Consider the following 14,642-nt stretch of genomic DNA (forward strand, 5'->3'; position numbering starts at 1 on the left):
TTTGGCCTGTCCCCTTCAGTTCCTGTTACCTTCTCCACTTGTAACTCTACTATATAGTCAAAACTCAGAACCACATGATCGCTAGCTCCAAGGGGCCTCTCGTAAGTGATGTCCTCGATGTCTGAACTGCTCAGGGTGAACACAAGATCCAGTCTTGCTGGCTCATCCTCCCCTCTCTCTCTGGTTGTGTCCCTGACATGTTGATGCATGAGGTTTTCAAGTACCACATCCATCATCTTGGCTCTCCATGTTTCGGGACCCCCATGTGGCTCCAGGTTTTCCCAGTCGATCTCCCTGTGGTTGAAATCGCCCATTACCAGTAACTTTGCTCTGCTCGAGTGAGCTCTTCTTGCCACCTCAGCCAGTGTGTCCACCATCACCCTGTTGTTTTCTTCGTACTCCTCTCTTGGCCTCCTGCAGTTCTGTGGTGGGTTATACATCACTCCAATGACTACTTTATGTTCTCCGGTCTGAATTGTACCTACAATGTAGTCTCTTTCTCCAATCATGTCCATGCCTTCCATTTCCTCAAATCCCCATTGGTGTTTTATGAGCAGTGCAACCCCTCCTCCCCCTCTACTCCTTCTATCTTTCCTCAGGATCTGATATCCTGTTGGGAAGATTGTGTCTGTTATTGTCTCAGCGAGTTTTGTTTCTGTGACTGCTATGATGTCTGGGGATTTTTCACTGATTCTTTCATTCCACTCCTCATGTTTATTCGTTATTCCATCCGCGTTTGTGTACCAAACCTTTAGTTTCTTTTCTATCATTGTGGTCATGCAAGTACATTGGGGTTGGGGGAGCGAGAGCCTTGGTGGGGGCCTATATGGGGCTGTGGTGTAGGTGGGGTTTGTGTTGATGGGGGTGGGGTCAGAATGCCCATAAGGGGCAGCTGTTGGGGTGAGGTTTGTGATATGGGGGTTGGTGGCAGAGGGAACAGTGAGTGGGTTGTAGTATAGGTTGCTCAGTTGCGTTGGGAATGTCGCGGGTGGAGTCTTTTGGTGGGAGATTCTGTGGGGTGTGTTTGCCCTTCCTCCTGTGTCTGGGTCCTGCTCATTTTCATTGCTTCTCGTTCCTCCTTGCGTCTCTGTACCCTCTCTTTCAGTGTAGTCCTTTCTTCTTGTGTTCTGTCGCGGTCGAGGTATACTCTCTGGTACCCCTCTTTGTCCCTCAGTCTTGCTTTCTCTTGCAGAATCCTGGTTCGAACTGATTCTTCCTTGAAAGTTACTCTGACAGGCCGTATCCTTCCACTCGCAAACCACCCAATTCTCTGAAAATTTGTCACCTGGGTCATATTGCCCTCCCCTATTGTTTTCATGATGCCTTCAATCATTTTTTTCTCCTCCTGTTTTATTTCTTCAAAGTTGGCCCCCTTGGCTTCTTGGAGCCCATACACAAAAACTGACCTCGCCCTTTCCTCCTCCCACTGAGTCTCCATCTGCTTCCTCTGAGGCGTTTTATTTCCTTCCATTGACATGTTCTTGCCTTCAGTCCTTGTCATATCTGAAACTTCTATTCTCAGTGAACTGTCTTTCCTGACCAGCTGTCCCTTGCTACTGCAGTTGGCTGTTAGAATCTCTGCATATAACAAACCTTCATTGTCTTCGGACCTGCCGCTTGATCTTAGTGTGCTCATCGTCTTTTCCCTGGCCCCACGTGGGTCTGATGGGGCCTTCGTGTACGGCATGTCTCCGTTTTTGCTTACCATCCCCTTGTCTGCGCCTGACTTTGAATTTCCTTCATTGTCTTCAGACCTGTCGTTTGATCTCAGTGTGCTCATCGTCTTTTCCCTGGCCCCACGTGGGTCTGATAGGGCCTTCGTGTACGGCATGTCTCCGTTGTTGCTTACCATCCCCTTGTCTGCGCCTGACTTTGAATTTCCTGATGTCACATCTGAATTGTCATTTGTCTCTCTAAGTGTGTGTGTGTGTGTGTGTGTGTGTGTGTGTGTGTGTGTGAGTGTGTCTTGTGCGGTGTAATTACTGGCCGCAACTTCTTGTGACCTGACACAACCCTCCTGTGACCTACCCTAGCACCGTCTTACAATGTTGCCCTTAAAAGCTTGTCCCACCTACCTTCTCACACTCGTCAACACTATATTCTCTATGTCTATGCTATTTCTATTCTAATTCTGGTAATAGCTTGCAGGAGTGAGTGACCAGTATCAAACAGTATGCAAGACCAGCCAGGGCCGTCAACATGCAAACCACAACTAGGCGAATAAACTTGCGGTGACAGTTGCCAGCTGCTGATGACGAAGTCGTCGTCGTAGGCCTTAAATCCCTATTTTGGAGATCCTTCACCCGTGATGATTATAACCATATATTCTGGTACATCCCGCTTCCTCACTTCACTCTTCACTGATGATAGTATACACTTCACATTATATACACTTCACTTCATATGTATAATGGCACACAACTTGTCGTGACGTCACTTCATCAGGCCTACCGCTACCAATGTGGCAACAGCGCCTAAGACCCCCAACGGTTTGCGCTTTGAAATATTATGATTTCAGCTTTCCTCTCACTTTCTTTAACTAATAACCTTAATTATCACTCGTAGTATTGTTCACTGACGTTCCACTACCAGTGATTACTGCTAACTGATATTACGCGTCTTTCAACGCTAAGGATCTCGGAGCCTTGTTACCCACGTCTTCACCCCACGGACCCACGCGTCGATGTCCACGGACCCACGGGTGTGTGTGTGTGTGTGTGTGTGTGTGTGTGTGTGTGTGTGTGTGTGTGTGTGTGTGTGTGTGTGTGTGTGTGTGTGTGAATTCGCCTAGTTAGTTACCATTTTGTCCTAGTACAGGTGTGTGTGTGTGTGTGTGTATGAGGGGGAGATATTGTTAATACATACCAGTAATTCTGGGTTATAAAAAGCGGAAAGTGCTACTAGGGTCTAAAGCTTCTATGAGTGTCTGGCCTTTTGTGTGTGTGTGAGGGAGGGATGGTTAGGGGGGTTGGGTGGTGTGTGTGTGTGTGTGTGTGTGTGTGTGTGTAATTATGTGTCGAATTATGTGTGGGTTTATTATGTGTCTGAAAAGTAGGTGGCTTGTGCTTGGAGTGTAATGTGGATTCTCAGTGGTCGCTTGTGTCCACAACCTCTTGTGACCTGACTCCCACCCTCCTGGGACTTACGCTCACCTACTTACAATGTTGCCTATGCCTGACCCGCCACCTAGCTTATAGTAAGTTAATCGCCTTGTTCAATGGATTACCAATTGCTATTCCTTATTGAATACTTGAGTGCCTATTTATCGTGCTATGAGAGTTAGACCATTCACATTCAGCTTGGCGGTTAATTGGAACCTGGAACCCCACACCCAAACAACCACTCATAGGTGGATACAGTACTTGTAGTGCAGCTATAGCAGCCTGTAATTGTCCAGCTCGATGTGACGTTCTGGCGTAGATCCAGCTCGATGTGACGTCCTGGCATAGATCCACCTCAATTTCTTCTCGTTAATAATGTACCCTATTCACTGTATTTCTCTCACTGGTCACACGATTGTTTCACTTTATTATCTTTCTTGGGTGACACTTGACAACGTCGCCTTACCACCCACTCTAGCCTGCCCACTCTGCGCCACAACGTTTTTATTTTCTAGATCACTTACAAAATTGTGGCTCTCCCCACACTTATGTGGCTCAGGCAGATTAAAAATCACTTCTAGGATTGTTCACTACCCTGACACACTTAGCAACCCTTGCAGAACACTTGGGTAGCCCTCAAAAACACTTATATTCCCGGAGCACGGAAGGCGTGACTCGCGCGCTCGCTGACGACACTGTTTGTCGTCGACTGCATGTTGTCCACTGTGTGTTATCTACTGTGTACTGTACAGTGCGTGTTTTCCACTGTGTGTTGTCCACTGTGTAGTTTCCACTAACTGTCGTCCACTGTGTGTCGTCTGCCGTGTGTTTTCCACTGAGTATCATCCACTATGTGTCGTCCACTGTGTGATGTACACTGTGTGTCGTCCACTTTGTGTTGTCCACTGTGTTTTCCATTGTGTGTCATCCACAGTGTGTTGTCCACAGTGTGTCGTCCACTATGTGTCGTCCACTATGTGTCGTCCACTATATGTTGTCAACTGTGTGTTTTGTACTGTGTATCATGCACTGTGTTTCGTCCTCTATGCTGTCCAATATATGTAGTTCACTTGTGTTTTCACTGTGTATTGTGCACTGTTAGCTGTTTACTGTGTGTTGTCTGGTGTTTGTTGTCCACTTTGTGTTTTTCACTGTGTGTTTTCAACTTTGTGTTGTCCACTGTGTGTTATCCACACCGTGTCGTCTACTGTGCGACGTCCACTGTATGCTGTCCACTGTGTGTCGTCCACTTGTGTTGTCCATTGTGTGTTTTCCACTGTGTATTGTCCACTGTGAGTTGTCCACTATGTGTTGTCTACTGTGTTGTCAACTGTGTCTTGTCCACTGTGTTATCCGCAGAATGTTGTATACTATATGTTGTCCGCTGTGTGTTGTCCACAGTGTGTTGTCCAATGTGTGTTGTCCACTGTGTGGCGTCCACTGTGTGTTTTCCAGCGTGTGTCGTCCAGTGTGTATTGTCCACTGTGAGTTGTCCACAGTGTGTTGTCTACTGTGTGTCATCCAAAGAGTGTTGTCTACTGTGTATTGTCATCTGTGTATTGTTCATTGTAAGTTGCTGACTGTGTGTTGTCCACTGCTTGTTGTTCACTGTCTGTTTTTTTACTGTGAGTTTTCCTCTGTTTGTCATCGACTGCGTGTTGTAGACTGTGTGTATTCTACTGCGTACTGTACACTGCGTGTTGTCCACTGCGCGTTGTCCACTGCGTGTTGTCCACTGTGTGTTGTCCACTGCGTGTTGTCCACTACGTGTTGTCCAATGTGTTTTTCAGTGTGTGTCGTCCAGTGTGTATTGTCCACTGTGAGTTGTCCACAGTGTGTTGCCCACTGTTTGTTGTCCACTGTGTATTGTCCACTGTGTGCTGTTCACTGTAAGTTTCTCACTGTGTGTTGTCCAATGTGTGTCGTCCACTGTGTGTCGTCTATTGTGTCGCCCAATATGTGTCGTCCACTGTTTGTCGTCCACTGTGTTTAGTATTCTCTGTTGAACATTGTGTGTTCTTCAAAGTGAGTTATCCACTGTGTGTCGTCCACTTGTGTGTTGTATAGAGTGTGTTGTCTACAGTGTGTTGTCCACTGTTTGGCCTCCACTGTGTTCTCCACTGCGTGTTGTCCAGTGCGTTTTGTCCACTGTGTGTTTTCCACTATAAGTCGTCCAGTGTGTATTGTCGTCTATGAGTTGTCCACAGTGTGTTTTCCACTGTGTTTTCCACAGTGAGTCATCCACTGAGTGTGGTCCACTGTGTGTTGTCCACCGTGTGTTGTCCACTGAGTATCTTCCACTGTGTGTTGTATTCTGTGTGTTGAGCATTGTGTGTTCTAAAATGTGTGTTGTCCACTGTGTGTTGTCCACTGTGCGTCTTCCATTGTGTGTCGTCCACTGTGTAGTTTCCACTAACTGTCGTCCACTGTGTGTCGTCCACTGTGTGTTGTATTTTGTGTGTTGAACATGGAGTGTTCTCCAATGTGTGTTGTCCACTGTGTATTGTCCACTCTGTGCTGCCCACTGTATGTTGTCCACTGTGTGTTGTCCACTGTGCGTCGTCCACTTGTATGTTGTATACTGTGTGTTGTCCACTGTGTGTCGTCCACTGTGTTGTCGACTGTGTGTTGTCCACTGTGTGGCGTCCACTGCGTGTTGTTCACTGTGTGTTTTTCACTGTGTTGTCCACTGTTTTTCGTCCACTGCGTGTTGTCCACTGTGTGTTATCTACTGTGTGTTGTACACTGCGTGTTGTCCACTGTGTGTTGTCCACTATGTAGTTTCCATTAACTGTCGTCCACTGTGTGTCGTCCTCCCTGTGTTTTCCACTGAATGTCATCCGCTGTGTGTCGTCCACTGTACTCCCTAATTTGTGGTTGCAGGGGTCGATTCATAGCTCCTGGCCTCTCCTTTTCACTGATTGCTACTAGGTCCTCTCTCTCCCTGCTCCATGAGCTTTATCGTACCTCGCCTTAAAACTATGTATGGTTCCCGCCTCCACTACGTCACTTTCTAGGCTATTCCACGGCCTGACTACTCTATGACTGAAGAAATTTTTCCTAACATCCCTTTGATTCATCTGAGTCTTCAACTTCCAATTGTGACCTCTTGTTTCTGTGTCCCCTCTCTGGAACATCCCGTCTTTGTCCACCTTGTCTATTCCGCAAGTATTTTATATGTCGTTATCATGTCTACCCTGACCCTCCTGTCCTCCAGTGTCGTCAGGCCGATTTCCCTCAACCTTTCTTCGTAGGACAATCCCCTTAGCTCTGGGACTAGTCTTCTTGCAAACCTTTGCACTTTCTCTAATTTCTTGACGTGCTTGACCAGGTGTGGATTCCAAACTGGTTCTGCATACTCCAGTACGGGCCTGACGTAAATGGTATACAGAGTCTTGAACGATTCCTTACCGAGGTATCGGAACGCTATCCGTAGGCCAGACGCCCGTATGCTCCAGCAGTTATCTGGTTGATGTGCGCCCCAGTAGATATGCTCGGTGTTATACTTACCCCCAGATCTTTTTCCTTGAGTGAGGTTTGCAGTATTTGGCCATCTAGACTATATTGTGTCTGCGGTCTTCTTTGCCCTTCCCCAGTCTTCATGACTTTGCATTTGGCAGGGTTAAACTCAAGGAGCCAGTTGCTGGACCAGGCTTGTAGCCTGTCCAGGTCTCTTTGTAGTCCTGCCTGATCCTCGTCTGATTTGATTCTTCTCATTAACTTCACATCATCGGCAAACGAGGACACTTCTGAGTTTATCCCTTCCGTTATGTCATTCACATATACCAAAAATGGCACAGGTCCTAGGACTGACCCCTGTGGAACCCCGCTTGCCACAGGCGCCCACTCTGACACCTCGTCACGTACCTTGACTCGTTGTTGCCTCCCTGTCAGGTATTCTCTGATCCATTGCAGTGCCCTTCCTGTTATGTGTGCCTGATCCTCTAGCTTCAGCAGTAACCTCTTGTGAGGAACTGTGTCGAAGACCTTCTTGCAGTCCAAAAAAAATGCAGTCGATCCACCCCTCTCTTTCATGTCTTACTTGTCACCTTGTCATAAAACACCAGTAGGTTTGTGACACAGGATTTTCCTTCCCTGAAACCGTGCTGGTTGTCAATTATACACTTGTTTCTTTCCAGGTGCTCCACCACTCTCCTCCTGATGATCTTCTCCATGACTTTGCATACTGTACACGTTAGTGATACAGGTCTGTAGTTTAGTGCCTCATGTCTGTCTCCCTTTTTAAAAGTTGGGACTACATTTGCCATCTTCCATACCTCAGGGAGTTGCCCAGTTTCAATGGATGTGTTGAAGATCTTTGTTAATGGCACACACAGTATCTCTGCTCCCTCTCTAAGGACCCACGGAGAGATGTTGTCTGGTCCCACCGCCTTTGAGGTGTCAAGTTCACATAGCAGCTTCTTCACCTCCTCCTTGGTTATGTGTACCTCATCCAGCACTTGTTGGTGCACCCCCCTCTTCTGATTTCCTATAGTCCTACTGGTTTCCACTGTAAATACTTCTTTAAATCTCGTGTTGAGCTTCTCACATACCTCTCGGTCGTTTCTTGTGAGCTCCCCATCACCCTTCCTCAATCTGATTACCTGGTCCTTGACTGTTGTTTTCCTCCTGATGTGGCTATACAACAGCTTCGGGTCAGACTTGACTTTCGATGCTATGTCATTTTCGTATTGTCGCTGAGCCTCCTTTCTTATCTGTGCATATTCGTTTCTGGTTCTTCAACTAATCTCTTTATTTTCCTGAGTTCTGTCTTATGTACCTTTTCCATTCTCTAGTACACATAGTTTTTGCCTCCCTACACCTTTGGGTGAACCAAGGACTCGTTCTGTTCTTCACATTATTTCTGTTTCCCTTGGGAACAAACCTCTCCTCTGCCTCCTTGCATTTTGTTGCCACATAGTCCATCATTTTTTGTACTGGTCAGTTCCCTCTCCAACTGAATTTCTTGCAGAAAGTTTCTCATGCCTGAGTAGTTCCCCCTTTTGTAGTTTGGTTTTTTCCATCCTATTCCTACTACTCTCTCCACTTGAAGCTCAACTATGTAGTCAAAGCACAGAACCACATGATCACTAGCTCCTAGGGGCATTTCGTACATGATGTCCTCGATGTCTGGACTACTCAAGGTGAATACAAAGTCCAGTCTTACTGGTTCATCCTCTCCTCTCTGTCTGGTAGTGTCTCTAACATGTTGATGCATGAGGTTTTCCAGCACCACATCCGTCAACTTGGCTCTCCATGTTTCGGGACCCCCATGGGGCTAAAAGGTTTTCCCAGTCAGTATCCTTGTGATTGAAATCACCTATAATTACTAACTTTGCTAACCCTATGTGTGCTCTCTTGGCCACCTCGGCTAGTGTGTCGATCATTGCTCTGTTGCTCTCATCATATTCTTCTCTTGGCCTCCTGCAGTTCTGTGGTGGGTTGTACATTACTGCAATAATCATCTTATGTCCCTCAGACTGGATTGTTCCTACTAAGTAGTCCCTTTCGCCCATGCCATCCATTCCTTCCATTTTAATGAGCAGTGCAACTCCTCCTCCCCCCTCTCCTCTCTCTGCCTTTCCTGAGGATTTGATATCCTGGTGGAAAGACTGTATCTGTTATTATTCTGGTGAGTTTTGTTTCTGTGAGTGTTATTATGTCTGGGGATGTCTCCTTGGTTCTTTCATGTCACTCCTCTCTTATTTGTTATTCCATCTGCATTTGTATACCACACCTTCAACTTCTTTTCTAAGACTGTGGTCTGGGGGTATATTGGGGTTGGGGAAGTGGGAGACCTGATAAGGAATTATGGGTGGTTGCTGTTGGGGTGGAGTTTGTAATGCAGTGGGTGGGGGCATTGGATATAGCATGGGTGTTTTGGTTTAGAGTGTTTGGTTGCACTGGGGTTGACCTGTAGGAAGTTGTGAGGGAGGCTGTATTTGATCTTCTTCCTGGGTCTGGGATCTCCTGTCTGTCTCCTCCATCCCCTCTCTTTCCTCTTTTCGCCTTTGTACCATCTCTCTCAGTTTCTGCCTTTCTTCTTGTGATCTGTCACGGTCGATATACACCTTTCTGTATGCCGGCATGTCCCTTAATCTTGCTTTCTCCTGCAGGATCCTGTTCCGAGTCGATTCTGCCTTGAAAGTCACTTTCATTGGCCGGGTTCTTCTTCTTGCAAACCCCCCTATTCTCCGAGAATTTTCCAGCTGGGTCATGTCATCTTCTATTGCTTTTATGATGCTTTCAATTGCTTTTTTTCTCCTTGTTTTCTTGCTTCATATGTTTCCCATTCAACTTCCTGGAGCCCATACGCAAAGACTGACCTCTCCCTTTCATTCTCCCACTGCGTATCCTTGTGTATCCACTCATTCAATTTAATTTCCTCCATTGCAGCTTTCCTTTCTTCAGTTCCACTATCTATTGTACTTGGGCTCAGTGGCCTGTCATTTTCCCTTCTCGGTTTTCCCTGGGCTCTGCTGTGGTCTGTTAGGGCCTCCATATATAGCTTAGCTCTTTCATTTACTACAGTCCCCTCTCCTAGAGCTTCTACATGCAGTTTTGCTACTTCTTTCCTAACAGTCCCCTTATTTGTGACTGAGATAGCAGTCTCTGATGTCATTCCCAAAATGTTCTTTAGTTCTTTAGGCTGTTTCAGATTTTTCAGTTCCTCTTCTAATCTCTGTATCCTAGCCTCTGCTGCTATGACTTGCATCTCCAACTTCTTGCTTTCCATATCTATCCTCTCTTCCAGTCTCATGCTAAGTTCTTCTAGTTTATTTTCCCATTCATGTTCCCTTTTTTTGAGCTCTGCTTCCCAATCTTCCTTTACAGATTCATCCTCCTGTCCCTTGGTTTTCCTTCCTGCTCCTGTGATGTACACTGTGTGTCGTCCACTTTGTGTTGTCCTATGAGTGCTTTCGACTATGTGTCGTCCATTAAGTGTTGTCCACTGTGTTTCCTACTGTGTGTCATCCACTGTGTGTTGTTCATTATGTGTTGCACACTGTGTGTTGTCCACTGTGTGTTTTGCACTGTGTGTCGTCCAGTGTGTATTGTCCTCTGTGAGTTGTCCACAGTGTGTTTTCCACTGTGTTTTCTACAGTGAGTCATCCACTTAGTGTTTTCCACTGTGTGTTGTCCACTGTGTGTTGTCCACTGTGTGTTGTCCACTGTGTATTGTCCACTGTGTATTGTCCACTGTGTGTCGTTCACTGCATGTTGTTCACTGTCTGTTTTTCACTGTGTGTCTTCCACTGTGTGTTGTCCACTGAGTATCTTCCACTGTGTGTTGTCCACTAGAATCGTTTACTGAGTGTCGTCCGCTGTGTGTTGTCCAGTGTGTGTTGTCCACTGTGTGTCGGTCTGTGTTGTCTACTGTTTGTTGTCCACTGTGTATTCTCCACTGTGTGTTGTTCACTGTAAGTTTTTCACTGTGTGTCGTTCACTGCGTGTTGTTCACTGTCTGTTTTTCACAGTGTGTCTTCCACTGTGTGTTGTTCACTGTGTATCTTCCACTGTGTGTTGTCCACTGAGTATCGTTTACTGAGTGTCGTCTACTGTGTGTCGTTCACTCTGTGTCGCCCAATGGGTGTCCCCCAATGTGTGTCGTCTACTGTTTGCTGCGTGTTGTTCACTGTGTGCTGTCTACTGTGTGCTGTACAATGCGTGTTGCATACTGTGTGTTGTCCACTGAGTATCTTCCACTGTGTGTTGTCCAATGAGTATCGTTTACTGTGTGTCGTCCTCTGTGTGTTGTCCAATGTGTGTCGTCCACTGTGTGTCGTACACTGTGTGTCGCCCTGTGTGTGTCGTCCACTGTGTGTTGTATTCTGTGTTGAGCATTGAGTCTTCTCAAATGTGTGTTGTCCACTGTGTGTTGTCAACTCTGTGCTGCCCACTGTGTGTCGTCCAATGTGTGTTGTCCATTGTGTGTCGCCCAGTGAGTGTTGTCCATTGTGTGTCGTCTACTGTGTGCTGTACAGTCCGTGTTGTCCACTGTGGGTTGTCTTCTGTGTGCTGTACATTGCGTGTTGTCCACTGTGTGCTGTCCACTCTGTGCTGCCCACTGTGTGTTGTCCACTGTGTGTTGTCCACTGTGTGTTGACCACTTGTGTGTTGTGTACTGTTTGTTGTCCACAGTGTGTTGTATACTGTTTGTTGTCCAGAGTGTGTTGTCCACTGTGTGTTGTCCTCTGTGTGGCGTCCACTGTGTGTTGTCCACTGTTTGGCGTCCACTGTGTGTTCTCCACTGCGTGTTGTCCACTGCGTGTTGTCCACTGTGTGTTTTGCACCGTGTCGTCCAGTGTGTATTTTCTTCTGTGAGTTGTCCACAGTGTGTTTTCCACTGTGTTTTCCACAGTGAGTCATCCAATGAGTGTTTTCCACTGTGTGTTGTCCACTATGTGTTGTCCACTGTTTGTTGTCCACTGTGTATTGTCCACTGTGTGTTGTTCACTGTAAGTTGTTCACTGTGTTTCGTCCACTGCGTGTTGTTCACTGTCTGTTTTTCACTGTGTGTTGTCCACTGAGTATCTTCCATTGTGTGTTGTCCACTGAGTATCGTTTACTGAGTGTCGTCCGCTGTGTGTTGTCCAATGTGTGTCGTCCAATGTGTGTCGTCTACTGTGTGCTGTTCTCTGCGTGTTGTCCACTGTGTGTTGTCTACTGTGTACTGTACAATGCGTGTTGTATACAGTGTGTTTTCCACTATGTGTCGTCCACTGTGTGTTGTTCACTGAGTATCTTCCAGTGTGTGTTGTCCACTGAGTATCATTTACTGAGTGTCGTCCTCTGTGTTTTGTCGAATGTGTGTCGTGTACTGTGTGTCGTCCAATGTGTGTTGTATTTTGTGTGTTGAACATTGAGTGTTCTCCAGTGCGTGTTGTCCACTGTGTGTTGTCCACTATGTGTTGCTCACTGTGTGTTGCCCACTGTGTGTTGTCCACTGTGTGTCGTCCATTGTGTGTTGTCGACTGTATGTTGCCCACTGTGTGTTTTCCACTGTGTGTCGCCAAGGGAGTCTTTTCCACTGTGTGTTGTCCTCTGTGTGTTGTCCACTGTGCATTGTCCGCTGTGTGTTGTTCACTGTGTGTCGTCCACTGCGTGTTGTTCACTGTGTGTCGTCCACTGCGTGTTGTTCACTGTGTGTTTTTCACTGTGTTGTCCACTGTTTTTCATCGACTGCGTGTTGTCCACTGTGTTATCTATTGTGTGCTGTACACTGCGTGTTGTCCACTGTGTGTTGTCCACGCTGTGTCGTCCATTTTGTGTTGTCCACTTTGTAGTTTCCACTAACTGTCGTCCACTGTGTGTCGTCCTCCCTGTGTTTTCAACTGAATGTCATCCGCTGTGCGTCGTCCACTGTGTGATGTACACTGTGTGTCGTCCACTTTGTGTTGTCCAATGAGTGTTTTCGACTGTGTGTCGTCCATTAAGTGTTGTGCACTGTTTTTCTACTGTGTGTCATCCACTGTATGTTGTTCTCTGTGTGTCATCCACTGAGTGTCATCCACTGTGTGTTGTACACTGTGTGTTGTCCGCTCTGTCATCCACTGTGTGTCGTTCACTGTGTGCTTTTCACTGTGTGTTGTCCACTGTTTGTCGTCGACTGCGTGTTATCCGGTGTGACTTTGTGAATGGTCCAAGTCGGACCGAAACGTCGTCGTAAGCTCCTCTCTTCTATAGGCGGGTTATTTGTGTATCGTTCCAGTCCCGGTATTGTGCCTTTTTTTTGTTATCTACTGTGTGCTGTACACTGCGTGTTTTCCACAGTGTGTTGTCCACGCTGTGTCATCCATTGTGTGTTGTCCACTGTGTAGTTTCCACTAACTGTCGTCCACTGTGTGTCGTCCACCGTGTGTTTTCCACTGAGTATCATCCACTATTTGTCGTCCACTGTGTGATGAACACTGTGTGTCCTCCACTTTGTGTTGTCCACTGAGTGTTTTCGACTGTGTGTCGTCCATTAAGTGTTGTCCATTGTGTTTTCCACTGTGTGTCATCCAATGTGTGTCGTTCACTCTGTGTCGTCTACTGTGTGTTGGCCACTGTGCGTTTTCCACTGGGTGTCATCCACTGAGTGTTGTCCACTGTGTGTTGTTCACTGTGTATCGCCCACTGAGTGTCATCCACTGAGTGTTGTCCACTGTGTGTTGTCCACTATGTCGTCCACTGTGTGTTGGCCACTGTGTTTTTTTCCACTGTGTATTGCCCATCGTGCGCTGTCAACTGTGTGCTGTCCACTGTGTGGGTCGTCCACTGTGTGTCATCCACTGAGTGTCGTCCACTGTGTGTCATCCACCCTGTTTTGTACCCTGTGTGTAGTCCACTGTGTGTCATGCACTGTTTGTCATCCACTGAGTATCATCCACTGTGTGATGCACTCTGTGTGTTGACCTCTGTTTGTCATCCACTGAGTGTTATCCACTGAGTGCCATCCACTTTGTGCTGTCCACTGTGTGTTATCGACTGTATGTCTTCCACTCTGTGTCGTCTACTGTGTGTTGTCCACTGTGTGTCGTCAACTATGCGTCATCTACTGTAAGTCATCCATTTCGTGTTGCTCACTTTGTGTTGTCCACTGTGTGTTGTCCACTCTGTGTCTTCCACTGTACTCACCTATTTGTGGTTGCAGGGGTCGAGTCTTAGCTCCTGTGTTGGCCACTGTGTGTTTTCCACTGTGTGTCATCCAATGTGTGTCATCCACTGTATGCCTTTAATTATGTGTCATCTACTGGGTGTGCTCCACTGTGTGTTGTTCACTGTGTGTTGTCCACTATTTGTCGTCCACAGTGTGTCGTCCACTATCTCGTCCACTGTGTGTTGTCCACTGTGTCGTCCACTGTGTTTTGTCCACTATGTGTCGTCCACTGTGTGCTGTCCACTGTGTGTCGTCCACTGTGTGCTGTCCACTGTGTGTCGTCCACTGTGTATCTTCCACTGTGTGTTGTTCACTGTGTGTTGTCCACTGTGTGTAGTCCATTTTGTGTTGTCTACTGTGTGTTATCCACTGTGTATTGTCCATTGTGTGTTGTCCACTGTGTGTTGTCCACTGTGTGTTGTCCACTGTGTGTCGTCCACTGTGTGTTGTCCACCGTGTGTTGTCCACTGTGTGTCGTCCACTGTGTATCTTCTACTGTGTGTTGCTCACTGTGTGTTGTACACTGTGTGTTGTCCACTTTGTGTTGTCCACTGTGTGTTATCCACTGTATATTGTCGAATGAGTGTTGTCCACTGTGTGTTGTCCACTGCGTGTTGTCCACTGCGTGTTGTCCACAGTGCATTTTCCGCTGTTTTTTCCACTGCATGTTGTCCAGTTTGTGCTATCCACTGTGTATTGTCCAGTGTGTGTTGTCGACTGTGTGTTGCCCGTTGTGTATTGTCCGTTTGTTAGTTGAATAAATTTTATTATGCCAGCCTGGACCAGCGGATAACGCACTAGCCTTACATTTTCAGAACTCTCTTGCCATGGTTCGAGTCCCACCAGTACTGTGATTTTTAAGTTTGGACGCTGAAGATCTGAGCGCTGGAAGATGATGT

At 46.8% G+C, this 14,642-nt stretch overlaps 1 protein-coding gene across 1 annotated transcript in view; it reads left to right on the forward strand.

Moving 5' to 3' along the window:
* Positions 1-14,642, forward strand: part of LOC128703664 (sodium-coupled monocarboxylate transporter 1) — a gene marked incomplete at its 3' end in the record, with an annotated part of 79,043 nt that overhangs the window by 27,327 nt on the left and 37,074 nt on the right.

The sequence above is a fragment of the Cherax quadricarinatus genome, chromosome 20, assembly GCF_038502225.1.
Source record: "Cherax quadricarinatus isolate ZL_2023a chromosome 20, ASM3850222v1, whole genome shotgun sequence".
Classification (NCBI taxonomy): Eukaryota; Metazoa; Arthropoda; class Malacostraca; order Decapoda; family Parastacidae; genus Cherax; species Cherax quadricarinatus.